Genomic DNA, 26618 nt, shown 5'->3' with positions numbered 1-26618 from the left:
GAGAGAAAAAAGGACATTTCAGCATATTATCCAGCCACATTCAGTCCACTTTTCTTGCATCTAGGAGTCTGCCCGATGTATTTTCTGGGATTGTTAGCAGTTAAGTGATGAACAATGAGCACTCTGGAGTTTGTTTTGATTTTATTTGTGTTCTTCACGCCTTTTAAAAAATCACATAAGAAATACATTTATTGCAGAAAACAAAAAAAAGTGATAGAAAAAATATTAAAATAAATTAAAAATCACCTTTTATCTCAGAAATACAGAAACACTTATCCTCGTCCAAAATATCACCAACCACTCAGTGCCAGAAACCAACACACGTAGAGAAATAGAAACAAGGGGTGAAGCCCTGAGCGTGTGACCCTGCGGCTGCAGAAGCTTCTGAGACCCAGCTGCCTGTTCTTCTTTTGGCTTTGTGGTTTCATGTTTTGCCCATCACATTAATTTTCTGTATTGAATGACACTCTTTTGGTTGTGGTGGAAACCCAACTTGAATTTATTTATAAAAAAAAAATAGAAGGCTGGGCGTGGTGGCTCACGCCTGTAATCCCAGCACTTTGGGAGGCCAAGGCGGGTGGATCATGAGGTCAGGAGATCGAGACCATCCTGTCGAACATAGTGAAACCCCGTCTCTACTAAAAAATACAAAAAATTAGCCGGGCGTGTTGGCGGGTGCCTGTACTCCCAGCTACTTGGGAGGCTGAGGCAGGAGAATGGCATGAACCTGGAAGAGGGAGCTTGCAGTGAGCTGAGATCATGCCACTGCTCTCCAACCTGGGCGACAGAGCGAGACTCCATCTAAAAAATAAAAATAAAAATAAAATAAAATAAAATAAAATAAATAAATAGAAACAGGATGCCTGCTCAGATTGCATAAGTTTGAATACCAACTCCATGTGGCCTTTGGCATATTACTTAACCTCTAAAAGCCTCTGTTTTCTCATCCGGAAAAGGGTACCCATGTTCTCTGGAGATTGTTATGGGAATTGAATAAGATAAGAAATGGGCCTAGCACATGTTAATCACTTAATACATGGTGCTAGTGTAGCAGTAATTGAATAGTATGTGGTCACCCGAGTGGAGGAAGTTGTGTTGTTAGCATGTTATTCCTAGAGGAAGTTGGAAGGCAGGTAACAGAGGGAGTGAGGCAGGACTTTTCTTTCTCACATGTGCACGCCCGTGAACTCCACCATGACCTGCTGTAAGAATTGCTGGTATAGACAGCCATGCTGCTAATATCCTCCTCCACCATGAATACCCCCAGGGAGCACAAGAGGCCCTGACTGACTATCTCTTGACTAATGGTCAGGCCACGGTAGCCAGAGTCCAGGAAAACCTCAAACTTCATCAGTAATGAGGGGAGATTTTGCCACAGGTTATCTGAGGGAGCCAAGAGCTCTGCAGTTTGAGATAGTGGTTTCAGATCTGTGGAGACACAAAAAGTCATGTAAGATACCTCTGAGAATTTAGGTCTGTTCATTCTACTGAGGGTACAATTGCACATTGTATTTATGTCCTGTGCCCATCTTTTTGTCTTTTTTTTTTCCAAATCAAATAAACTTTGAGGGGGATATTTAGCATCTAGTTAAAACAGCTTATGAAAAACCAGCCAAAGTCTGGTAAAAAAACCTCTTTGGAAATGACGACCATAATCTCTGGTTTGTAGATCTTTACTGCTCTTACTAAATGTTCAAAGAGTTTTCTGGGTTTTTTGTTTGTTTGTTTGTTTTTTAGAGATTAGTATGCACACATGAATTAGGAAGTATTCCTAAAATCAGGAAGCAGGAAGAAAGCAGGATTGAGCAGAGGGAGAACTTGGCTATGATGTTGTTACAACGCCCTCAATGGCTCCTATAGAGAGTGATGAAGCTAGACATGACTTTCAGAGTTGTGCAGAGCTGGGGTGAGAAGGCCAGGCCTCAACCCCTCCCACCCCAACCCCCACACTACCTAACTGGATGGACATTAGATGTGATGTTCAAAGGATCTTAATGGAATAGTTGTTGAAACAGATCTGAGATGCAGTAAATTTTGGTCTGCAGAATTAAGTCAGCATTACCTCAATCAGAATTTGTGATGAACATGTACAAATAGATCTGGCTTGAGACAGCCTAGTTTGAAAATATACACAGGCTCAGAAGGGACACGCTGTTTCTCACCAAGTCCTAGGTTAGGCAATGCCACTGTAAGGTGATTGCTCCTCCTAGGCACCAGGCCTGTAGCCCAGGTAAAGCTGCCACTTGTGTGAATAGTGGAGGCTGGCTTTTGGACTTATGATCCAAGCAGACAGGTTTTTCCTAAGTATGGTTAACTGAGTCATAAACTATCACATCCTGTATAACCCATTTGTGTTTTTTCTGACTAAAATAAAACTCTCCATTAAAACTGAACAGCAATTAAATGATTTCTAATCTCCACTTTACACCCAAGGCAACCTGCAATTTATAATAAGATTTGAAGACACAGAAACATCTCTTAGTTTCCCACCCCCCCACCCCCCCGCCACTGATCTGCTTCAATAGCTGGAAATCTTTGTTTAATCTGACTCCAGGTCTTCCTTTGTGTTTGAGAAAACATTCAGACTGCATCTTCTGTGGCTTCTCTGTGTCCCAGCTGCAACTTCAAGAACCCTGATCAGTGCGATCAAAGTTGTAATTTAAAGCTTTTGGGAAGCCCAGGCTTTCTCTGTATTAGACAGTTATCAGTCCTCATTATCAAACCACTCATCCCCTTTGTTGCTCTATATAATAGAAAAAGCAGCTTCCTGCTCCCAGTGACTTGGCAAAAAATTGAATAAGAGAGAGAGATTATGGCCATGGCAGGTGTGCACAGCAGGGTCCTTCCCAAACCCCCTCTCCTCCGAGCCTTCTCTAATCAGAAGGAGTCATTGGTTTCCCTTTTCAAAGGAGCCTGTCTACTTGGCCTCATCCCAGGGTCGAGAGTAGCTCAATGATTAAATTCAGTGACAGAATGTAGCAGCTCTTCCTGCTGGAACCTTTCCAGACTACTTCCACCACAGCCATTAATTTCTTGAAATTAATTTTTCCTTTTATCTAAGCAGTACACACATATCTTTAAAAGTTAATGACAGAAGTCTCCTATGAAAAAACAGCAGTCTCCTGCCCCATCCACTCCTTTATTCTTATTTTTTTTCTTTGCCGTTTATCTCTATTTTTATTCTATTTGATATGTGCATATCATTGGTTTGAGGCATCAATTTTAAACTTTATCTTTTGGCTTTCTCATGAACTACAAGAGATATAATTTTCTTTCTGTTCCTCACCCCCATTTCCTGCCCCTCTTTCTGCCAATATAGCTATACTGTATTGTTGCTTTGATTAAATCTGATTTCAGATTTATATTTTTTATATATTATTTTATTTCATTATATTATTTTATATTATAAAATGTTATATTATTACGACTATGTAAATATTGTTTATTGCAGAGCAAAGGAGTATATTATAATGTTTTATTTTTATACATTTTTGGATATTCCTAGGGTTAATAATTGCCTTTCCATCCATTTGCTTAAATTACTTGGTTCCTTTGGGTAGTATCTGAACATGATTATTCCCATTGTTAAATAACTTACCAGATAACTTTCCTGACTCCATCCTCTTGCTTCAGGCTGACTTGTTGCTCTTGGGAACAGCTGTGCAGCATGGCTCTAGGCCTTCCCTTCATCAACCTGGAAATCCCTTTTGACTCTTATTTGTGTTTGATCTCATTTCCTGGATCCTAAGTCTTTCTTTTTTTTTGATTTATTGACCCTCTCATTTTCATGGAACATGTTCTTAAATAACTATTCCTGAGAAAGAGTCCGTGGAAGAAAAGTTTTCTGAGATCTTTCAAGCCTGTATTTTTCCTTTGTCCTCATGCCTGACCGATAATTTGGCTGGGTATAGAATTTTAGACTGAAAATAATTTTTTCCTCTCAGAACCTGGAAAGCAGTGCTTTATGTTTTCTAGCTTTTTCTGTTACAGTTAAGAAGTGGCCATTCTTATTCTTAGTTATTTGGATGTAATTTTTTTTCTCTTTAGAAACTTCTGTTCCTCCTTGGTGTTCTAAAATATGATCATGGCAGAAGTTATATTCTTTTTCTGGTACCTGATGGGCTCTTTTAATCTTTTTGTTTGAAGCATTTTTAAAAATTATTATTTGTTTGATAAATTTCTTCTCTCTCAAGTTTTTGTTTGCTCTTTCTAGAATTCTTATTACTTGAATGTTGGACTCCCTGAATTGATCCTCTAATTTTCTGGCTCATTTTCTTTCCCTATTGTTTACCTCCTAGTTATTTTGTTTTGTTTTTGGGGAGACTCCCTTGAATTTACCTTCCACCCTTCCTATTGACTTTTTTTTTGACTGTGGGTACCATATTTAATTTCCAACTTCTCTGATAGGTTTCCTGTTTCTCCTCCCCCTCCTTCTATAGCATCCTCTTCTTGCTATTATCTCTCCAAAGAATACATACAGTTTTTCCTCTGAAGTTGTTTTTCTTCTTGTTCTTTTCTTCAAGTCCCTTTTCTCTGTCTGTTCTGGCCTTTGTTTTTCACCTTGGGGGTCTTTTTCAAATGTCTATGGATCCTTAACCATTCATTAATATTTGAGTCAATCACTAAGAATCTGATGTGGGCTCTATGGGCAGGGGTAGGGCTTGCTTGTGGTGATCTCCTTTGTAGGACCATGGTTCTCAGTAGGGGCAGCTCCTGGGCAGTTTGGAAAGTTGTGAGGATTTTTAGTTATCACAGTTATTGGGGGGCCTACTAACATTTAATATGTGGGGGACAAGAATGCTAGTTGGATTGCAGGACAGTTCCACAAAACAAAGATTGTCCTGTATCTAGGGCTGCCACCTAAAATAAAGGACACTCAGTTAAAATTGAATTTTGGATAAACAACAAATACATTTTTTTGTATTAGTGTGTCTCAAATATTATATGTTTATGGGCCAAATCTGGCAACCCTGTCTGTGTCCTATTCTATGTCCTACTGCACAGTTATGTGGGTGAAAAGCTCTTTATAATGATTTGATTCTTGATATCAGCTCTGCTTTATATATAAATACAAATACTTTTTTCACATGGATTTAACATACCCTATGATTTTTTAAAATGCAGCTACTATGTAAATTGAGAGGAGACTGGACTTTGTTTTGTTTAGAACCTAACCAAGGGTTGTCACCTTTTAGAAAAACATGTCAATGGCAACAGCACTGCTCATGATCAAATATGCAGATAATTTTTACAATTGCAAAAATTAGGTTTGCAATTGCCCCTCTTACCCAGAGGGGTTCCAATGCACTAACTTAGATCTTATTTCAAGATAGAAAATATAAGAAACATGACAAAATAAAATGAACAATGGTATCAACAATATTCAGTTGAATATGGTCTAACTTCTTTTAAGGTTGGACTATTCATTGTAAAAAATGAAAGCATCTAACTGTTTCATTATGTCTCCCAGGTATGCTGCCCATGTGCCTACTTAGTAAACCATCTTGGGCCATGAACTACTTCCTTTTTTTTCTCCTTCGTAAGGACATTATAATTTAAAGAAAATAATGTGTAGGTTGATTATTTTAACTATGAATTTAATTTCACATAGTAAAAGAGGTATTTCAATATTTTTGCTTTAAAAAGAAAGTTGAAGGTACCTGCAACATGGTCAAATCTCAAAATATAATTATGCTGACTGAAAGAAGCCAGACAAAAAGAGGACATATTGGCCGGGCCTGGTGGCTCATGCCTGTAATTCCGGCACTTTGGGAGGGTGAGGCAGGCAGATCAGCTGACCTGATGATCAAGCCTGACCTCCTGGCTTGAGGTCAGGAGTTCAAGACCAGCCTAGCCAACAGGGCAAAACTATGTCTCTTCTAAAAATACAAAAATTAGCCGGGTGTGGTGGTGGGTGCCTGTAATTCCAGTTACTTGGAAGGCTGAGCCAGCAGAATTGCTTGAACGTGGGAGGCGAGGGCTGCAGTGGAGCAGAGATTATGCCACTGTACTGCAGCCTGGGTGACAGTGGGAGACTCCATCTCAAAAAAAAAAAAAAAAAAAAGACATGTCATATAATTCAATTTTTATAAAATTCTCGAAAATGTAAGCTAACCCTATAGTGACCAAAAGATCAGTGATTGCCTGGGAATGGAAACTGGGACAGAGAATGGCAATGAATGGCACAAGGAAACTTCTGGGGAATGGCTGTGTTTTTAAATCTTGATTTTGGTGATCATTTCATGAGTGCATGCATATGTCAAAAATCTCCAAATTGCACATCTTAATCATGAGCACTTTACTGAATATCAATTATATCTCAATAAAGCTGTTAAAAAACAACAACAAAAAAGAAGGTGTTGAGTCTGATAGGGTTGAGGCCAACTGCTACAGTACATTTGTGCAATGACAGGATTTTTGCACTGAGACACTTCCAAATGTCAGTATCTGTAGGATCTGTATGGCTTTCTTCCAGTGTGATTCAATTTTCCAGATTAAGATTCTCTAGTCTCTTTGCTGGAGGATATGAACCTGATTGCCAGCATTCTTGGAAATAAGCAGGGGAAGGGTGAGGGGGTCTAACCATTCAGTGTGCAGGCTTTTACTTTCTTCTCTATTTTCAAGCCATCCCCTCACCCTCCCTTCCCCTCTTCCTGCTGTCCCCAGTCCAGTGCTTCTCTCACTACTGTTAATATTTATAGCTTCCCTTCCCCTAGAATACAGGCTTTAAACATGTTTGAATAGGGCAATTATAAAAATAAAAGATTTGTTTACAATCATTTATCTAGATAAACCCTTGGATGACAGAATCATTTGGTTATTAAGTGAAACCAGGACAGACATTTGGGGAAGGGGATGGCATTTTAACCTTTTGTGGAGCCATTCCCCATCAGACAGTCCTTTGCTGCCACTGCCAGAGATAACACCAGGTAGGATGTGGCAATCCAGATCTTTTCATCTGGATGTCAGCAACAGCAAGGCAGGGGCCTGGACAGGATTCAGGTCACACAGTGTCTAGCTGGCTGGTGGAGCTTTGAGGTCTTTATAGAGAAGCTCTGCACTGAGATTATCATGAAGCCTGTGAGTGTTGGGGGTCAGCCTGAAGGCAGCATTCTCTGAGTGCTTCCAGCAGGAACTCCCTGTCCTTCGTGAAGGCAGCCGTGCTTCTAACACTGGAGTAGCAGCTACCACTTGTGAGCACTTACTGCATGCCAGGCACTGTGACAGGCACCTCTGACAAATTATTTCAATGATTTCACAACAACACTACTGTTTTTTATCCCCATTTCACAGATGAGGTGACTGAGACTCAAATAGATGCTCAAAGTCACTGAGCTAGGAAGTGTCAGACACAACCACATCCATGTGGATAGACTCCAGAGCTGGAGATTCGACCTGAATCCAAATACTGTTCTCCCCAGAACTCCAGTTGTGAGACTTTTAAGTGGAGCTTGGAGATTAAGGAACAACCCTTTTGGGGTCATTCTTGCTAGGGCTGTATGAAGACAGCAGGTGCACACAGGCTACTGTGAAGTGCGGAACCACTTGGCTGGCAGCCTGGAATATAGAGGGGCAATCTTCTCAATAGGTTGTCAGGGCTACCACATTTTGGACTTGCTGCCAGGAGACCCAGGTTCAAGTCCCCACTCTGCTGCTATCTCACAGTGTGACCTTGAGTGGTCACTAATCTCTCACTAGATACTGGGCCTCCGTAGCCTCATCTGTTAAAGGGGATGACTCAACTTGGGTAAGTCTAAAGTTTTCTCTAAAACGCAGGGATTCCATGTGTCACCTCTCCCAGGAATATTTGTATCTGTGGAATGAAAGACCTTTTGCTGCTGTCTCAGAGAAGTATTTATGCAGGTCAGGGGTCCTTTCCCAATGTGTCCGACTCATCCATCTGGAGGAGCTCTTCTACCCAAGGGCACTACCTTCTCACCAGGCTGTGGCAGCAGAGGGGTTAAACAGCATGCCCTGCCCTGCTCCAGGCAGAAGGGTTGTAGGACTTAATCACGTTTCAGCTTGGCTGTCGGGCTGTGAGTCACGGTTGCACTGCGATTATGTAAGCATGCAGGAATAGGTGGCATGACATATATGCTGCCAGCAGCCACAGGCCTCGCCCTTCCGAGTCACCACTACTTTTTAAGCCTTCTTTTGGATACAAGTTTCTTTGGGTTCATCTTTGGAATGGAAATGGAAGCATGATTGCAGAATAGGCAGAACAGGAATTATCCATCAATCAGAGAGAACCCAGCCCTTTAAGAGAAGCTGGAATTAGAATATGGAATTCCTGAGCCTTGAGCTGGCATAGCCGAGCCCTGGTTTATGCTCTTCCTGCCTCCCTCCTTTTTTCCCTCCTGCCTGTGTGCTCCACTTCCTCTCCTGAGACTCCCCCAAGGTAGCATCACTCCCACCAGGAGCCTCAGGCAGGAAAAATAAGGCCCAGAGAAGGGACTGTCCCTGGGGACGTGCACTGAGTGTGTGTGAGGGTGCGGGGCAGGAATAGGAGTGCCAGGAGTCTACCTCTGGAGCAATGCCTCCCACAGTATTTCTGTAGGGGAAAGGATAGAAACTCACTTCTTGGGTTCCTCCAATCACCATGCACATGTCAGTCCTTCAGCTATCAATGCAAGGGAAACCCAGAACTGAGATTTGAGCTTTCTCACCATCTCCATGGTCAGATATCTCCACTGCCAAAGGGTTCATTCTGCCTCTGGGTTTATCTCTTTCTTCATGCTTCTTCCTGGCAGTGTCCTGTTGAAGCTTACCTTCCCATCTGTGTTTGCATCCGCTCCCTAAAAACTACAAGACAAAACAAGAAAATAAAAGCCTCCTCCCCTCACTTAATCCACGGTTCTTTTTTCTTCCTGCTTACAAATTTCTTGAACTTGTATGTCTGTCCTTGCTGCTTCCACTTCTTCATCTCTCATTTGTGTCTGATGCAATAGGGCAATGAAGTGTCCTTGTGGTCCCTGGTGACCTTCTCATCGCTCAATCCCAAGGCCTTTTTTTAGTCTTCATCCAATTTAACCTCTTGGCAACATGTGACATGCTGCCAGCCAGCTGCTCCCTCTTTCTAATGCTCTCTCCTCTTGGCTTCTGTGACCCATCTCTTTACTACTCTGTCTATTTCTCCAATGCCCTCTTCCTGGTCTCTCTTGACATCTCTTCCGTGATCTGCATGCCACCTATATGGTGTACATCCTCATGTATTTATAAGTAAGTAGGTGTTTATTTCTTGTCTCCTTCCCAAGAGGATTTAAATAGGTGGCACAAATATACACTACACTAGGGTAATAAAATAGGGAATAAGATGCAAGTGGTGGAGAATTAAGATCAAATTGGCCAGGCGCGGTGGCTCACAGCTTTAATCCCAGCACTTTGGGAGGTTTAGGCGGGAGGATCACTTGAGGTCAGGTTTGGCCAACATGGCAAAACCCCGTCTCTACTAAAAATACAAAAATTATCTGGGTGTGGTGGCGCATGCCTGTAGTCCCAGCTTCTTGGGAGGCTGAGGCAGGAGAATCGCTTGAACCGGGGAGGCGGAGGTTGCAGGGACCTGAGGTCACACTACTGCACTCAAGCCTGGATGACACAGTGAGACTCCATCTCAAAAAAAAAAAAAAAAAAGAGTAAGTTGTAGCCATAATAAATGAAGAAGATAAAACATTATTCCAAAAGACACTATAAAATCATTAGTCCACCCAACAAATCTGATCCTGTGACTCTCCTACCAAAAAGATTCCAATGATGCATGATTGTCCAACTCCCTATATAGCCTTTCACAGTCTAATCCCAGTGGGCTTTTCCAGGTCATTTCCTGTTTTTGAGCTTTGCTACAAGCTGATCCCTCTTCTTAAAGTGCCCCCCTGTCCACTTTCCTCTTCTTGGTGCTGCCTACTTGACAAATAGCTACTTGGTTTTTAAGACGGCTTCAACGTCACCACTTCTGTGAAGATTTCCCCTGCAAAATGTATCACTCCTTTATGGTAACAAATAACTAAACTTCTGTAAACCTCAGTTTCTGCATCTGGGCAATGGGAATTATAATAGAACCCTAATTCATTGTGAGGATTAAATTAGACACACATGCAAAGTGCTTAATATAGCACCTGGGATATTGCAAGCATTTACTAAATGTCAACTAGTATTATACCTCCTTATAAATGAAGGGAACAATAGTCCATAAGACTAAGATATGTTCCCAAGTTAATTAGGATCCAATGGTACAGTTAGCCTAGGGCGCAGGCTACTCTGTCCCTGCCATATATTCTCTCAAAAGTTCTTTTTCCTCAGTTCCTGGCTGTCCCCTTCTGGAAAATCCTTTCTAATTCCAAAGTTGATCCCCTCAAGTGTAAACACTACTAGCTTGTTTAACTTTATCGGCACACATGTGAGCACAGGTGTGGTTCTTGACCGGCTTCAGCTCTAATCCTGTTGCCTCGGTCTTGCTGAGATCATTGTCTCTCTAACTCACTACTAAAAGTCTGGTCTCAACCTGCACCAGGATTGCCAAATAGATTCAGAGGTCAAGGAGAAGGCATCCTATGCCAGTAGCCAGCTGAGTAGAGGGTCTGCCAGCCCCAGCCAAGGCATTTGCTGACCCTCAGCTCCAGGAAGGCCTGGGTGACCTTAAGTCTGGCACACAGGGGCAATGAACTGTGGTAGCTGCCAGGGGTGGGTTCCTGAGGGCCACCTTCTCAGCAGCCTTCTGCCTACCCCACCTGGCAGGACATGGATGTGCGTGCAGGCCTGTGTATGTCTCTCTGTGTGCAACTCTCCTCTTTGGTGGATTCAGGGTCCTTGTGTCATTTTTCAAGGTGTCAGTCAAGAAGCATCCTTAGACTGGAGTCAGAGCCTCATGTCTTCAACCAGTAGCTGGGGAAAGCTCATAATAATTATACCAATACTAAGGTATGGCTGGTATTATCCAAAGTGAGAAAAGAAGAGAGTAGGCTGAAGAGGCCAAATAGCTCCCACAAAGTCACACAGCTTGTTAGTGGTGCAGACGACAGCCCAGCTCTCCTGACCCTGGGCGTGGGTTTTTGCGTTCATGTCTCATGCCCCTGTCAGGAAAGAAAAACACACGAGGGTCCTTGGATGACCATATATGGAACCCTACAAATGAAAGCTACTGTGTTATTATCTTGCACTTGCAGTAAGTGCCTCATAAGAACATGCTTGGGATGACACATACATGGATCTGCCTCAAGGAGGGAAATCTCAGACCCTGGAAAGCAGGCATTGCACATGAAAATGAAGAATGGGCTGAGTGAGCACATGGCAGCGCCGTGTTGGGTTCCAGCTCTGAGATCTCATGCAGGACTCTCTCAGCTTCTCTAGCTGTAACACGAGAGTTTGGCAGAGATCACATTGAAGTTCCCCTTAATAAGGGATTTTCATGTGGTGTCAAATCGTTCCTCTGAAATAAGTATTAAAAAAAATTATAGTGAGCACATGGCATCTTGCCTTTGTGTGGAGCTGACAAAACACTTCCCATTGTATGTTCACATGCCAAAGCATGTTTCATTTTATCTTATTTTATGTAGCACATTCTTTTTCATCCTCCATGGTAATTGAGTACTTGATTGTCCGTGGCATTTTCCCTCTGAAGTACTCCAGGTAGAACACCCATCATGTTCATGGCTGACATTTTACCACCCAAGGACCTCGAGGAGAGGACCAAGTGGGGTGGTCTCCATCATGGGACAGATAAGGGCAAACCTGGAGAGAAGTGTGTGAGGCCGCAGGCACTAAAAGCTCCAGGGGTGGCAGTCAGAGAGGGCCACTGGGAGAGGTGGCACAAACTGGCTGCATGCACCTGCGTCTGGTCTGGCCCACACAGTGTTTAGAAGAAATTTGAGTTGCTAAAGTTGGAAATCAGGATATTTCACATTAAAAATCAGGGTTTGGGGCTTCTGCTGAAAAATGGGCACCTTTGGCCAGTTGCCTCTGTGCAGAGGGTACATACTGCCCAGTCCAGCCAGAGCCCATTCCACCTGCTCTCCTCAACCCAGTCAACAGCATTTGTGGCAACTTCTCTGACTACCCAGCCTCGTGGGGGCTAAGTCGTGCTCAAGAAACTTATCAGGAATTACATTTCTCAAATGTGATGCTGCAATCTGATCCAGTTTTATTTGTGCCACAAATGGACTGCCAAAGGATGTGAGGTTTTTGCACACTTAGGTGGATCTTGTTTTCCAGATGAGGCTATGAAAGCAGAGCTTCTATGCTGGGATCACTTGTTTCATGCTAGGCACTGACTGTTCTAAGTGTTTTAACTGCCACATCACCTCATGCACGAGGGAGCTACTAATATCCCCATTTCATGCATAGAGAGACTGAAGTACAGAAAGGTAAAGCAGCTTGCTCTATGTCACACAGCCAAGAAATGGTCATACTGGGATGGGAAACTGGTAGTCAGGCTCCAGGGAACTCCAATACATGCTGCTATACCAACCATCTGGACACATAAGAGCTAGTCTGTGTTCTCATTTGTGAAGGGACTGCCAGGAATCCCTGCCTCACAGGGAGCAAGGGAGAGAATGCACATGAAAGCACTTGGTAAGTTGCAATGTGCACCATAAATGTTAGCTGTTACTGATAATTATTATAACCTGCAGGTCAGGATTCTAGCTGGGGGCCTGTGGCCGAGGCTACCCAGCTTGTCATTCTCTCTCCAGCTACAGCTCTGGGGCTGCAAGAAGGGGAAAGGGTGTTATTAGCACCGATTCTTGAAATTCCAACGTGGTATGAATAAGGAATCAATTACAGGCTACACTGCAGGGTGGCCGCTGAGGTGTAGGGGCTGGTTTTCAACAGCACAAAGACAAGTTTATTCCAATACCACTTCCTCCACCACAGAGTTAAGCCCACCCATGGTCCCTGCTCCGTGCTGGGAGGTCTAGGCTTGCCCACTGCCGGGGAGAACAGGTGGATTCACACGCCCTCTCCCTGAGCCGTTCCCAGGGCATCCACGGACAGGTGTGCATTTTATGGACGACACACAGGTGCTGACCAAGTAAGAAAGTGGGCGCTGGGATCTAGTGCAGGCTCTGTTCTCAAGTTATGTGCCCTGGTGTGGGCTGCACCTGCAGGAGGAAGTGGTGCCTTTCTGTTTGAACAAAGGTGTGCCTGTGTGCCTCTGGGGTGTGTACTCAACTGGTCTGCCCAAAGGAGGCACCATTTTTTGTTCATGCAAAGGCTCCACCTGGGCTAGTGGAGGCCGTGGTTGTGCACCTGAAGGAGGCAGACAACAGACTTCTTGCTGCTCAGGAACCCACCCTTACACCCAGCTCCTGATTCCTCATCGAGGCCTATGCTCTCCTCCTCTGCAGGCTCACAGTTCTGTCCAGTCCATATTCTGCCATGACTTTGTGTCATTCATTTCCCCCACCCCCCTACAACCTCTTCTGATCCATGACAAGGTGGCCTAGGGCCAACTCCAAGATCCAAGGCCTGAACCCCATTTGCTGTCCCTTTGGCCTCTGTCCTGGGTTCCTTTCCTGGTAATCTCCTAATACCCCCACCTCACTGCCTGTATCTACTAGTTCCCCAGCCACAGGCCAGAGAATTCTCCTAAATCCTGGAGCAAAACTGCAGATTCCTGGCTATAGATAACCTGCCTGACCAGACTTCCAAGTGCCACTATGATAATATTGCCTGATGCTGCACTCCACCCACCTGTGAGTCTAACCAGCCTGGTCCCCCACTGTTCACTGTTTGCTTCCACCAGAGCTGGGGATTGCCTGTGACTGTGACATCAGCCTGTCTTGCCTGGCTGAGTGTCTGGGATTAGGTTGGGCCAGCAGGTCACTTTCCTCAGGACCATCACACCCTAAGGGTGAAATTGGGCTTGCTTCAGACCTTCCTGTCTTGTGACTGGACTGTCTTGTGATTGAATAAACTGTCATGCTCAGACAAGTCCAGAGGGATGACACAGTGGAATGTTGTTCGTTACCTGGGTCTGTCTGAATATTCCCAGAACACAGAAGGTGCTCAATACATAGATTCTGAACCTTGTTGGCTGTCGCTGCTGCAGCCATTTTTACCTGAAAGGTGATTTAGAATTTCTGCAGGTGAATGTGGTGGTGGTTGCAGGGAGTTAAAAAATTCTCCCTCTTCCTACTGAGATGCACACATGCCCCCTTAGAGGCGTACCCTCTTGGAATCACTGCAGAGAGTTTCTTTGTTGACATTCACTCAGAAGTGACAAGCACATGTCTAGAGGAAGGGACAGGCTCCTCCATTTCTAACTTGCTTTCTGAACCATCTCTAATGATGTGCTTTTTTACTCCCATCAGCTTGGCTGACTGCCTTTGCTCAGCAGATAGTTTTGGGGATGGAGGTGGTTGCACCCCAAGCTTGCTATAAGCCTAGATTGGCTCTGCAGTCCCTAAGATTGAGCTGACCTGGGCTGGACACCCAGCATCCCTTATCCCCCTCCCCTAAACCCAAGTTGGCTGGTGATCCGGAGGCTAATGCTACCCTGGAAAGGGCCCCATTCCTCCCTGACAGAGGCCCAGGGAAGCCACCAGATCAGGTTGGACCAGCAGGCCCCTGAGAGGCACTGATGCCACTCTCCAGCCCAGAAGAGGCAGGTGCCAGTCCTGGAACATAAAGTCAAGCTTGGGGATGTCAGGGGCATTGGCTCCAACACCTCCCTGGCCCTCCCCTTACCCACAGGGTCTGACAGGGACAGAACCCATTATTCCTGTTAATACATGGTCTGGGAAGTGACAGGGCACATACGAGGACCAAGCCAGAGGGGAAGCCAGAAATCCTACTGCCTGGCACCCCCCTCTCCAAGTCTTTTTAGGAGCCATTCTAGGGCTTCGTGGGCAGCTGGGCTTCTCTGGTGATCTCAGCGGTCCAGGCTTGTGCAAGTCCCCCAAGCTCCCACCCACCTCCACCAGCCTGGTGGGGCCCTGACTCATTCCCGCCTGATTGGGCAACCAGCTTTTGGAGACTGACCTTGGAAATAGCAGCAGTGAGGCCGGCTGGAAGCTAACTGGGAACAGCATCCATAGGATTTATGCTGGCCTCAGTGAGGCAGTGTTTGGTGAAGTAGGAGACATTGGACTATACTGTCTTTCTTCCTCTCGGTCTCCCACCATGCCCCTCCTCCCATCCTCTGGAATCCTCCGGCCCATATGCTGCTGCCTTTCACTCCCTAGTGGTCAGATCTTCTACTTGGGGGTCCCCATCCAGGGCAATGCTCGCTGCTGAAGATCATCTGTCCAGCTCCCCTCTCCTCGGCTTCCCCACTAGACCCCATTCCTCCGAGCGTCCCTACTCCCCTCTGTGCACCCCTGGCAACATCTCCTAATGCCCCTAACCCTCTTGGGCCCCCACCCTTTCACCCATCCCACCTTTCTGTATACGTCCTCTTTTCTTCACCCCCATCCCTCTAGACACACACACCTTTTTTTGTGTGTTTTTTTTGTTTTGTTTTGTTTTGTTTTTTGAGACGGAGTCTCACTCTGTCACCCAGGCTGGAGTGCAGTGGCACGATCTCGTCTCACTGCAACCACCACCTTCCAGGTTCAAGTGATTCTCCCACCTCAGCCTCCCAAGTAGCAGGGATTATAGGCGCTTGCCACCACGCCTGGCTAATTTTTGTATTTTTAGTAGAGACGGCGTTCCACTATGTTGGCCAGGCTGGTCTCAAAATCCTGACCTCAGGTGATCCGCTTGCCTCAGCCTCCCAAAGTGCTGGGATTACAGGTGTGAGCCACCGCGCCTGGCCACACACACCTTTTTTCGGCATTCTGATTTATTTCCTCTCAGGTAGCTGTTAGATTGAAAAGGCACTGATAATCTAGGTCACTTTACTTGGAGAAGGAAATCATTGTTGTGTATTATCTTTCCTGGTAGCATCTGCATCCCTAACTGTAGGAAGAACTGAAAGAGGTCTACCATGGTAGGATTGCAGACATTAGGTGAACGGGAGAAATTTGCAGTTAGAAGAGTCTTCCTGTTCACTATCAAATCATGCCATATACTGAGGGAATTACCCAAATTGCTCAAGAGTGGCTCTTTCTTCTCTTCCTTTGGTCTCCATCTCTCCAGGCTTCTAAAACCCTGAGTTGTGGCAATGCATGTTTTAAAACGAGGTCCTACTGAAATATAGGCTAATGTGTTTGAGGTCTGGTAAAATGTTCAGAATGTTTATATGCACTCTGGTGTATCTTGGACTGTGCTTTTTTAATTGAGATGCTGTCTGATTTTTAAACGGATTGTGGGTGAAAAAGAAAAGAAGGGGAAAAGCAACAACTTTCTGTAAGCATAATAATGATATTTTAACTTGAAATTGATCAAGAAAGGGCTAGAAAACACTTTCTATGAATGCTTATTCAAATGTCCCAAAGAATCTTGATGAATTCTTATAAATGAATTTTATGATTACTCTGTAGTGAGCTGTGAAAGGAACACAGCTGCAGACAGAAAAACTAGGAATGTTGCTCTGGACTAGGTGATATATGCTAATGATCTGGACAGCCGTACCTAGCCACTTTGCCATAGAAAAGCTAAAGGATTACTGATATGTAATTTTTACAGCTGTTCTGCTTCTATATTATTTGGGGGAAAAATGGGATTTTGCCAAAGGCTGACTTACACTGTGATATTCCTGAATGTGATGTGAATGTGTAATTGCAACTGGAATGTCCTGCCTGAAGGTAGTAGGGGGCCCATTGCCTGCATGCAACAGTGCCCTGGAATCCCAGCCCAGGATTTCAGCTCAGTCTGTGCAGCAGGCTGTCAGTTTAGGTTTTTGTCGACATCTGTGATCTGATGCTCAGATAGTCAGAGAATACCATGAAAGACACACGGGGGCCTGGAAATTGCCCTGTTTAACTGTTGGGACTACAGTTATCTCATTGCAGTGCCTGGTGTGTTTTCTGGGCCAGTTTTGATGTTTGAGTTGAGATGTTAGAGGTGGTTAGCATGGTGACTGTATAGGAAAAACACTCCTTTCCCCCCATATATTCTCAGATAATTATAAGAATTCCCCTCATAATTCTTCATTTATGACACCAGATATGTGAGCTCTTCTGACACCAACCAATTCTCCAACACTCCAGGATACCAACTGGGTGTCCTACAATTTAACTCAATTCTAACGCTATTTATAATTAATGCAGTCCCCACAGGTTAAGGGCTCAGTCCTACCAGATTGCCTCCTACTTCAGATGCCAATCAAAAGTAGTACATCCCCAGGTTACCCACTCTCCTGTCTGACTTGGCTACAAATCGGGAGTTCCCACAACCTCCTCCCCAGGTTTGATAATTTGCTCTGACAAATTATTCTCACAGAACTTGGAGAGAGACTTATGTTTATTGGCTTATGATAAAGGATATGATAATGAATACAGATGAACAGGCAGATGAAGAGGTACACAGGGTGAGGTCTGGAAGGGTCTGATTGCAGGAGCTTCTGTCTCCAGTGAGTCGGGGCACACCACCTTCCTGGCACATAGATGTGTTCACCAACCCAGGTCTCTGAACCCTGTACTTTGGCGACTTTTATTAGGCTTAATCAAGAAGGCATGAATGGTTATTAATTCAACCTCTAGCCCCTCTTCTTTCCTGGAGGATAGGGGTGGGGTGTGGCTGAAAGTTCCAAGCTTCTAATCACGGCTTGGGCTTTTTGGTGACCGGCTTCCACCCTGAAGCTGTCCAGGAGCCCATCAAGGGTTGCTTCATTAGAACGAAAGATGCTCCTATCATCCATGAAATTCCAAGAGATTAAAAGAAAAAAAAAAAAAAAGAAATTCCAAGAGATTTAGTCCATAGCTTCCATCTCTAGGTTGCTCATGGTCTACATAGCTGTTGAAATCTAGGAATAACATTTGTGTTCTAGGCAGGAAGTAGAAGGAGGTGAGGAAGAGTAAAAAGGAAGGTGCAATCTCCAGCTGCCTGTGTCTCTTTAAAGAGTCTTTTTCTAGGCCAGGTGTGGTGGCTCACACATGTAGTCCCAGCACTTTGGGAGGCTGAGGTGGGCAGATCATGAGGTCAGGGGTTCGAGACCAGCCTGGCCAACATAGTGAAACCCTGTCTCTACTAAAAATACAAAAATTAGCCAGGCATGGTGGCGGGCGCCTGTAGTCCTAGCTACTCAGGAGGCTGAGGCAGGAGAATCGCTTGAACTGGGGAGGCAGAGGTTGCAGTGAGCCAAGATTGTGCCACTGCACTCCAGCCTAGGCGACAGAGCGAGAATCCGTCTCGAAAAAAAAAAAAAAGAGTCTTTTTCTGTGAGCTATGCTCCCCCCAACAGCTTCAACTCATGTTTCCTTAGCTAAAATAATGTCACATGGCCACACTGTTTTAAAAGAGGCTGAAAAATGTGGTCATTCCTGATAAAGTTGGGGTTTTGTTACTCAGGAAGAACAGGAGAGTAGTACTGGGTAGGCAAACAGTCTGTAATTGTTGTCTAATTATATCTGACTCAAGAAGGTTGTGCTTTTGGGTAGTCTTGAATAGTTATTTTTCTATGCTGAGGATTTGGGAGATGCTAAGTGAGGTGAAAAGTATCTGTATATATACAAAGTCAATGGATGAAACTGTAATCAGGTTTAAAAATTAATATGGCCCTTCAATCCCTTTACGAGTCCCTTGATCACTGATCTAATCTGTTTGGTCAGCTTTGAAAACAATGGCTGAGGGTAGTTCTGGTTTAAAATGGCACCTGATTAACAGCCTTTAATACAGCATCTCTCAGGCTGGGCGCGGTGGCTCACGCCTGTAATCCCAGCACTTCGGGAGGCCGAGGTGGGCGGATCACGAGGTCAGGAGATAGAGACCATCCTGGCTAACATAGTGAAACCCCGTTTCTACTAAAAATACAAAAAATTAGCCGGGCGTGATGGCGGGCGCCTGTAGTCCCAGCTATTCAGGAGGCTGAGGCAGGAGAATGGCGTGAACCCGGGAGGCGGAGCTTGCAGTGAGCCGAGATTGCACCACTGCACTCCAGCCTGGGCGACAGAGCAAGACTCTGTCTCAAAAACAAACAAACAAACAAACAAACAAACAAAAAACAGCATCTCTCAACTTTTCAATAAAATATCTAGGAAGCCATGGCAGGGAGTGGTGAGGGGAAAGCTCATAACCAGCCTCAAAACTAAATCTAATGGACAGTGCTGACCCAGAATTTCAGAGGAATCTTTAATGCAGATGAATGATGGTTAACTTCAATTCATGTGGCTCATGAAACAGAGCTTACCTGAAAACTCAAGACCATTCAGACATCACCACTGTTTAGCTCTTCACTCAAAGACCCAGCTGTCCCTCTGCTGTGGGTCCTGTGAACCAATCCATATTGATTCTCCTCCTCCTTCTTTGTTATTTGTTTGCATCTATTTAAAGACAGCAGAAATCCCCCAGAAGTTAACTAGAGAGTAAATAGTGGAGTTGGGGAGGTGCATGTACGTGTATAGACATTAAGGTAAGGAACCACAGTAGTACCCCTATCCTGGGTCATATAAGCCCTACAAGTAAAGAGCTGCTAGAGTGGGTATGGAGAGAAAAAGCTTTGTTGGAACCCGTCGGAACTATAGCTTTTCAAGAATCACGTTGGCTGAAAGTATGAGGTGCAGAGTTTAAATGGATGAATACCCAGCAGAAGTCAGGACTGGACTGCATGTTATGTACTCCAATCTGCTCTTCAGCTGTGTGGCTGAGAATGGAGTTTGACCTTCACACAAATAGAAATGGAGCTAGGGAAAAATCCACACACATAATTTGTTGTCAAATACTGAGTTAGATAGCATTCTCCTTTTAAAAATGTCTTAAACATGACTGAGAGGCAGTCTAGCATTGATACTCTGGAGCCAGACTGTCTGGGTTCAAATCCTGACTCCACCACTTACAGCTCTGTGACCATGGGCAAGTTACCTAATGTTGATGTCTCAGCATTTGTATTTGTAAAATGAGGTTAATAATGCTTCTTACTTCATAGAGTTGTTGTGAGATTGCATGAGTCAATGCATAGAAATACTTGGAAGAGCACACAGTAAGCACTCAACAAATGCAAGCTATATTATAATGATGAAGATTATGATTTTAAAAATCATAAGATCATAAGAGAAAGAATCAATATAATATGAAACATATAAATAAATTACAGAAACAAAGGAATGGGAATAGCAGATTGAAGATTCAGAGAACAAATGTATTTTCAAAAATAATGTAAATGCAGGCTCTGAAGAAAATTTTAGGAGGCTGCTTGATATCCTCAGTAAAGTAAAAGAAGATGGGGTCTTTATGAAGCAGGACATAAAACCACAAAGAGATAGAATAAGATGGCAAAATATTAAAATGCACATTGAACCAATAAAGAACAGAATTGATAACACAGGAGAGGAAAGCAGAAATATGTGAAGAACAAGCTTGAAAAGTCCTCCAAGAATGCAGAAAGGGAAAAAAAATCAAGTGAGAGAATAAATACAGAAAATAGAAAATCGAGACATGACTCAGAACAGAACAAATGGGATAGAAATAATTACTTAACTATGGTATAATATAAAAGAATATTTTCAGACTGCCAGAAAGAGCCTTATATATTGATTAAAAGTGATTTCCTCCTTTTGTATCAAGTCGATGGAAAGAGGCTCACATTTAGGCACACCATGCAAAATAAGCAAAGCATTCAGGCTGAGGAGGCAAGTTTAAAAATTAAACTGGCTGGCCGGGCGTGGTGGCTCACGCCTGTAATCCCAGCACTTTCGGAGGCTGAGGTGGGTGGATCATGAGGTTGGGAGTTCAAGACCAGCCCGACCAACACGGTGAAACCCCATCTCTACTAAAAATACAAAAATTAGCTGGGTGTGGTGGTGTGCGCCTGTAATCCCAGCTACTCAGGAGGCTGAGGCAGAAGAATCGCTTGAACCTGAAAGGTGGAGGTTGAGCCAAGAGTGTGCCACTGCACTCCAGCCTGGGGGATAGAGCTAGACTCCATCTCAAAAAAAAAAAAAAAAAATAGACTGGCTGTATATATCTCCTCTGTAATATTAAATGCTAACAAGAGATAAAAGCATAATTGTTTGCCAATGATATTATTATCCACCTGGAATATGTAACAGAAGCAGCAGAAAAAATTTCCAGAATTAATAAGCAAGTTCATTATCATGATCAGTTTAAAACTAATATTTGAAAGCAACAATTTTCTTATTTCCTAGCAATAAAAGTTTACTGGGGTGCTGGGAGACTGAATGACACCTTTGATAGACTCATGGAGCATGGACACAGGCGAAGGAAGCCTGACAAGCCCTCCTCTCTTTAGACTGAGACCCCAAAGGGATGCCTGCACCCTAGGAGTAACGTTGAACCAGAAGTAAATAGACCTTCAGAGGGGGTGCAACTCAGCTTTACTTATCCAGTCTCTGAAGCTGGATTAAAGTGATCCCAGGGTATGAGTGTTTCCAGGCACATGGCAGAAGTAACATAAATTTGCCCTGGGAAAAAATATAATAGAGGTTTAATTCACCAGGAAGATATAACAACACTAAATATGTATGTATCTAATAATATTATTGTTTGAGCTAAGTAATAGCAAAAATACTGTATATCCAAACTTGAGGGATGCAGATAAAACCTTTCCTACAGGAAAATATGTATGTAAATATTAATATATATGTATAATGTAACACATATATTGAATAATATGTAAATATATATATATATTTTAACTTGAAACACAAACGCTTTATTTAAAGGCGCATCTCAATTCTGTGTGGCAGGCAAAAAATAAAGGAGCAGATTGTGACAGACCATTCCCATCGGCCATGCGGGCGAACCCAACATCCTTTTACATTGAAGAACCCAACGGGGCCTTTTACATTGCGGATGATGGACCGGCTCGTGTCGTCCATGAATTTCACGCGCACCTGCGTGCACTGTCCCTGAGAGCCGGTCCTGCCCAGGACCTTGGTGACCCTGGCCAGCTTGATAGGCTGCACACGGCTGGTGTTCATGATGGCGGTGCAGCGGCGGTGTGGCGGAGAGGTAAATATATATTATATAAATTAACTTAATATATAAAAATACATAAATATATAAAATGTGTATATATATAAACAAGCTGAAGATGGGAGAAATTAGCTAGTAGTATCAAGATTTATTACAAAACTATAGCAATTAAGATTTTGTCATATTGGTTCAAGGATGGACAACTTTATCAATGAATTAAAATAATAAAACAGATATGTGAACCATTAATTATGTCAAAGGTGACACTATAGAGCACAGGTGAAAGGAATGTCTTATCAATGAATGTGTGGGGATATTTAGATACCCATTTGGAAAAAAATAAAGCTTGGCTTTCGCTTCATACATACACAAAAACAAAATGTAAATAAGTGATTCTTTTAAAGAAAAGGCAAAACAATAAAAGTCTTAGATGGTAATATAAAAGAATATCATCATGATCTCAGCATAAGGCAAGACTCCTCAAGTAGAACATAAAAAGCACTAACCATAAAGAAAAAGACTGACATATACAACTGTCTTAGTCCATTTTGTGCTGCTGTAACAGAATGCCACAGACCAGGTAATTTATGAAAAACAGAAATTTATTCTCTCACAGTTCTGGAGGTTGAGAAATCCCAGATCAAGTCACCAGCAGCTTGTGTGGGCCTTCTTATTGCCTTCCTACTGCATCCTTACACGGCAGAAGGCAGAAAGGGCAAGAGGCAAGAGAGAGTGAGTCTGCTCCCACCAGCACTTTTTTTTTTTCTTTTTGAGACGGGTCTCACTCTATCACCAAGGCTGGAGTGCAGTGGTGTGATCATGACTCACTGCCATCTCTGCCTCTCAGGTTCAAGTGATCCTCCTACCTCAGCTTCCTGAATAGCTGGGACTGCCAGTGCATGCCACCATGCCCAGCTTATTGTTTTTGTATTTTTTATTTTTTTGTTAAGACAGAGTTTCACCATGTTGCCCAGGCTGGTCTCAAACTCCTGAGCTCAAGTGGTCTGTCTGCCTTGGCCTCCCAAAGTGCTGGGATTACAGGCATCAGCCATTGCCCCGGCCCCCACAAGCATTTTTAAAGTGGCATTAATATATTCATGAGGACAGAGTCTTCATGACCTAAACACTTCCCCAAAGATCCTACCTCCCAACACTGTTACATTGGGGATTAAGTTTCCAACATGCGAACTTTGGTGACGAGGAACAAAAACATTCAAACCATAGCAATGACTATGTTAAAATAAAAACTTCTGTTCATCAAAAATAACATTAAGAAGAAAAAAAGAAGTCTGGGCTCGGTGGCTCACGCCTGTAATCCCAGCACTTTGGGAGGCCGAGGCAGGCAGGTCACTTGAGGTCAGGAGTTTGAGACCAGCCTGGCCAACATGGTGAAACCCTGTCTCTACTAAAAATACAAAAATTAGCCGGGTGTGATGTAATCCCAGCTACTTGAAAGGCTGAGGCAGGAGAATTGCTTGAACCCAGGAGGCAGAGGTTGCAGTGAGCCAAGATCACACCATTGTACTCCAGCCTGGGTGACAAGAGAGAAACTCCATCTCAAAAAAAAAAAAAAAAAAAAAGAGGAAGTAAAAAAGAGAGCCACAGAGGAAGAAGGCATGCAAAACATTTGGCAAACAAAGGGCTTGTGTCAACAATATGTAAAGGTCCAGAGCTCACAGGATCTTAGGGTATGTTTATAATTTACTTTGGTAGATAATGACAGTTTTCTGAAATGGTTGTGCCAAGTTGTAACCTAAAATGCAAAGGCTGGAGCCAAAGTTTTAGTGAATGCAGATGCATCACAAAAGCTGAGCTAAGTTAGCAATCTTGAGACAAGGGAAGAGCAGCTAGAGAAAACCTGGAAAACAATGAGGTGGAAATGGTAGTGGCAAAGCACAAGATAGAAATGAGGAAACTTACACAATAAAATGAAAATAAAGGTTAAAACAGATTAAACAGAAAATGGTAGATGTAGAAAACAGTCAAAGGAGATCCAGCATAGGCATAATTGGCTTCCCTGGAAAAAAAGAGAAAATCAAAACAATGCAAAATAAAAAATATTTAAAATATAATAGAAGACAGGTGATTTCTTATAAAGTTAGATGTGCACTTACCAAATGACCTGGTAATTCTACCCACTCCTAGGTATTCACCAAGATAAAACATATGTCCACACAAAGACTTATATATGGGCTGGGCGCAGTGGCTCATGCTTGTAATTCCAGCACTTTGGGAGGCCAAGGTGGGCAGATCACGAGGTCAAGAGTTTGAGACCAGCCTGGTTAACATGGTGAAACCCCATCTCTACTAAAAATAGAAAAATTATCTGGGAGTGGTGGCACATGCCTGTAATCCCAGCTGCTCAGGAGGCTGAGACAGGAGAATTGCTTGAACCCAGGAGGCGGAGGTTGCAGTGAACTGAGATCATGTCACTGCACCCCAGCCTGGGAGACAGAGCAAGACTCCATCTCAAAAAAAAAAAAAAAAAAAAAAAAAAAAAAGACATATATGAGCACTCATAAAAGTTTTAGGAATTTGACAAAAATGGTTCCATAGCTCATTCAAAAGAATAGATTTTAAAATAATCAATAAGATTTAAAAAGTGATAATGAAAGAGCTTTCACTATCAACATTTAAATAATATTTTACAATTAAAGTTTTTAAAAATAAAATGTTATACTATTATAGAAATAGGCAAGCTGATCAGTAGAACAAAATAAATAGGCTGTAAACTTGTGTTTGTGTGTTTATAGCTAATAAGTGTGATGCTTAAATCAGTGGGAAAAAGTATTAACTATTTAATATACAGAGCTAGTATAATTATTAGTGCCACATGTCAGGAGCTAATGAAACTTCTGCAAAGGACCAGCTAGTAAATATTTTAGGCTTTGTGGGCCATACCATCTCTGTTGCAATCACTTAACTCTGCCACTGTAGCATGAAAGCAGGTACAAATAACTATATTACATTCTAAGTAATTTTTAAAATTTCAAACCTCTGTTTTTAAACACTTGAAAATAATACACTGACAAATATGATGGCTTGCTTTTATGTAACTGGCACCTGATAGAATTAAAATTGACCCAAATAGGTCACCAAAAATATATTTTACCTGACAAATTAATTAACATGGGTTAGGGTCAGGATGCGAGGCAGAGAAACAGGAGAGTGCTTTGGACAATGAGAATTAAGTCACTGATCTCTCATTCTATATAGCAATTCTCCTGTCTTACAAACATGTCCTAGTGTCTCTCTCATCTTAAAAGCAAACGACAAAATCCTCTTTAGTCACTCTTTATCCCATTGGTATATCCATTTCTACAAAGCATCATTGCCTGAAGTGTTCTTATGTATTAATATATATTTGTTTATTTATTATTTGCCTTTCTACTCTAGGAACTGTGATCCGTGAGGGAAGGATTTTTCTCTCTTTCTTTCTTTTTTTTTTATTTTTATACTTTAAGTTCTAGGGTACATGACACCATGTGCAGGTTTGTTACTTATGTATACACGTGCCATGTTGGTGTGCTGCACCCGTTAATTCGTCATTTACGTTAGGTATATCTCCTAATGCTATCCCTCCCCCCACTCCCACCCCACGACAGGCCCTGGTGTGTGATATTCCCTACCCTGTGTCCAAGTGTTCTCATTGTTCAATTCCCACCCATGAGTGAGAATATGCGGTGTTTGGTTTTCTGTCCTTGCGATAGTTTGCTCAGAATGATGGTTTCCAGCTTCATCCATGTCCCTACAAAGGACATGAACTCATCCTTTTTTATGGCTGCATAGTATTCCATGGTGTATATGTGCCACATTTTCTTAATCCAGTCTATCATTGATGGACATTTGGGTTGGTTCCAAGTCTTTGCTACTGTGAATAGTGCCACAATAAACATACACGTGCATGTGTCTTTATAGCAGCATGATTTTTAAAGGATTTTTCTTTCTTCCTCACTGAAGGAGACATTTTCAATTTATATTCTGACCCATAGAAAATAGAAGGTTTCTAAATGAGCTTATTTTGTATCTGGCTGCCTAAAGAACTCTTCCTACCTATTCCTCCATTGAAGAATCACAAACAAGTGCCTTGGGAGGAGGCGCAAGTCTCAGGGATCCAGACCATAATCTCAGAGCTAGAATGTAAGGCTAAGAAAATATGAATGACCCTTTTGGGAGGGATTGCTAAAGAAGTAACATTCAGTAGTTGGACATTTGATTGTTCTATCAATTGCAGTCTGTCAGCTTTATGTCGAAGGCATGCTCATATCTCTACAAGAGCCAATGAACTTCCCTGTCAGACCTTGCCACACACACTTTGGAAGAGGAGAGGGAAGAGCAAAAAGAAAGAGAAGAGGAGGAGGAAAAGAGGAGCTTTGAGAGAGTTCAAAGTCAGGGAGACAAGCGGGCTACAGTGGTAGAATCAGTGAGGGATTAAAATCTTTCCTGCGTTAGTTCCTTTTTCCTGTTGATATTTCTTGAGATTCTTTCTTTTGAGCCCTCCTGGTACTTGGTCCTCTTCCTCTAGGGCAGTTCACTTAATGAAAGGCTCTCTGGCCTGGGGTAGGCCCTGGCCAACTATGCTCTAGAATGTAGAAAAATACGCTATTAATTGAGCCAAGATTAAGTTTATCCCAGGATTAAGTTTAAGCCTG

The 26618-nt window shown here is 43.0% G+C and overlaps 1 long non-coding RNA gene across 1 annotated transcript in view; it reads left to right on the top strand.

The window, feature by feature from the left end:
- Window positions 1-26618, top strand: part of LOC117979186 (uncharacterized) — a 51903-nt gene that overhangs the window by 17620 nt on the left and 7665 nt on the right. Inside the window, exon 3 of the long non-coding RNA XR_010109199.1 lies at window positions 21738-22002. This is a non-coding gene — a long non-coding RNA (uncharacterized LOC117979186). The remainder of the gene's footprint in view (window positions 1-21737; window positions 22003-26618) is intronic.

Source organism: Pan paniscus, chromosome 12 (genome assembly GCF_029289425.2).
Source record: "Pan paniscus chromosome 12, NHGRI_mPanPan1-v2.0_pri, whole genome shotgun sequence".
NCBI lineage: Eukaryota > Metazoa > Chordata > Mammalia > Primates > Hominidae > Pan > Pan paniscus.
Note: the sequence above shows the minus strand (reverse complement) of the source record. Positions and strands in the feature narration are given on the sequence as shown.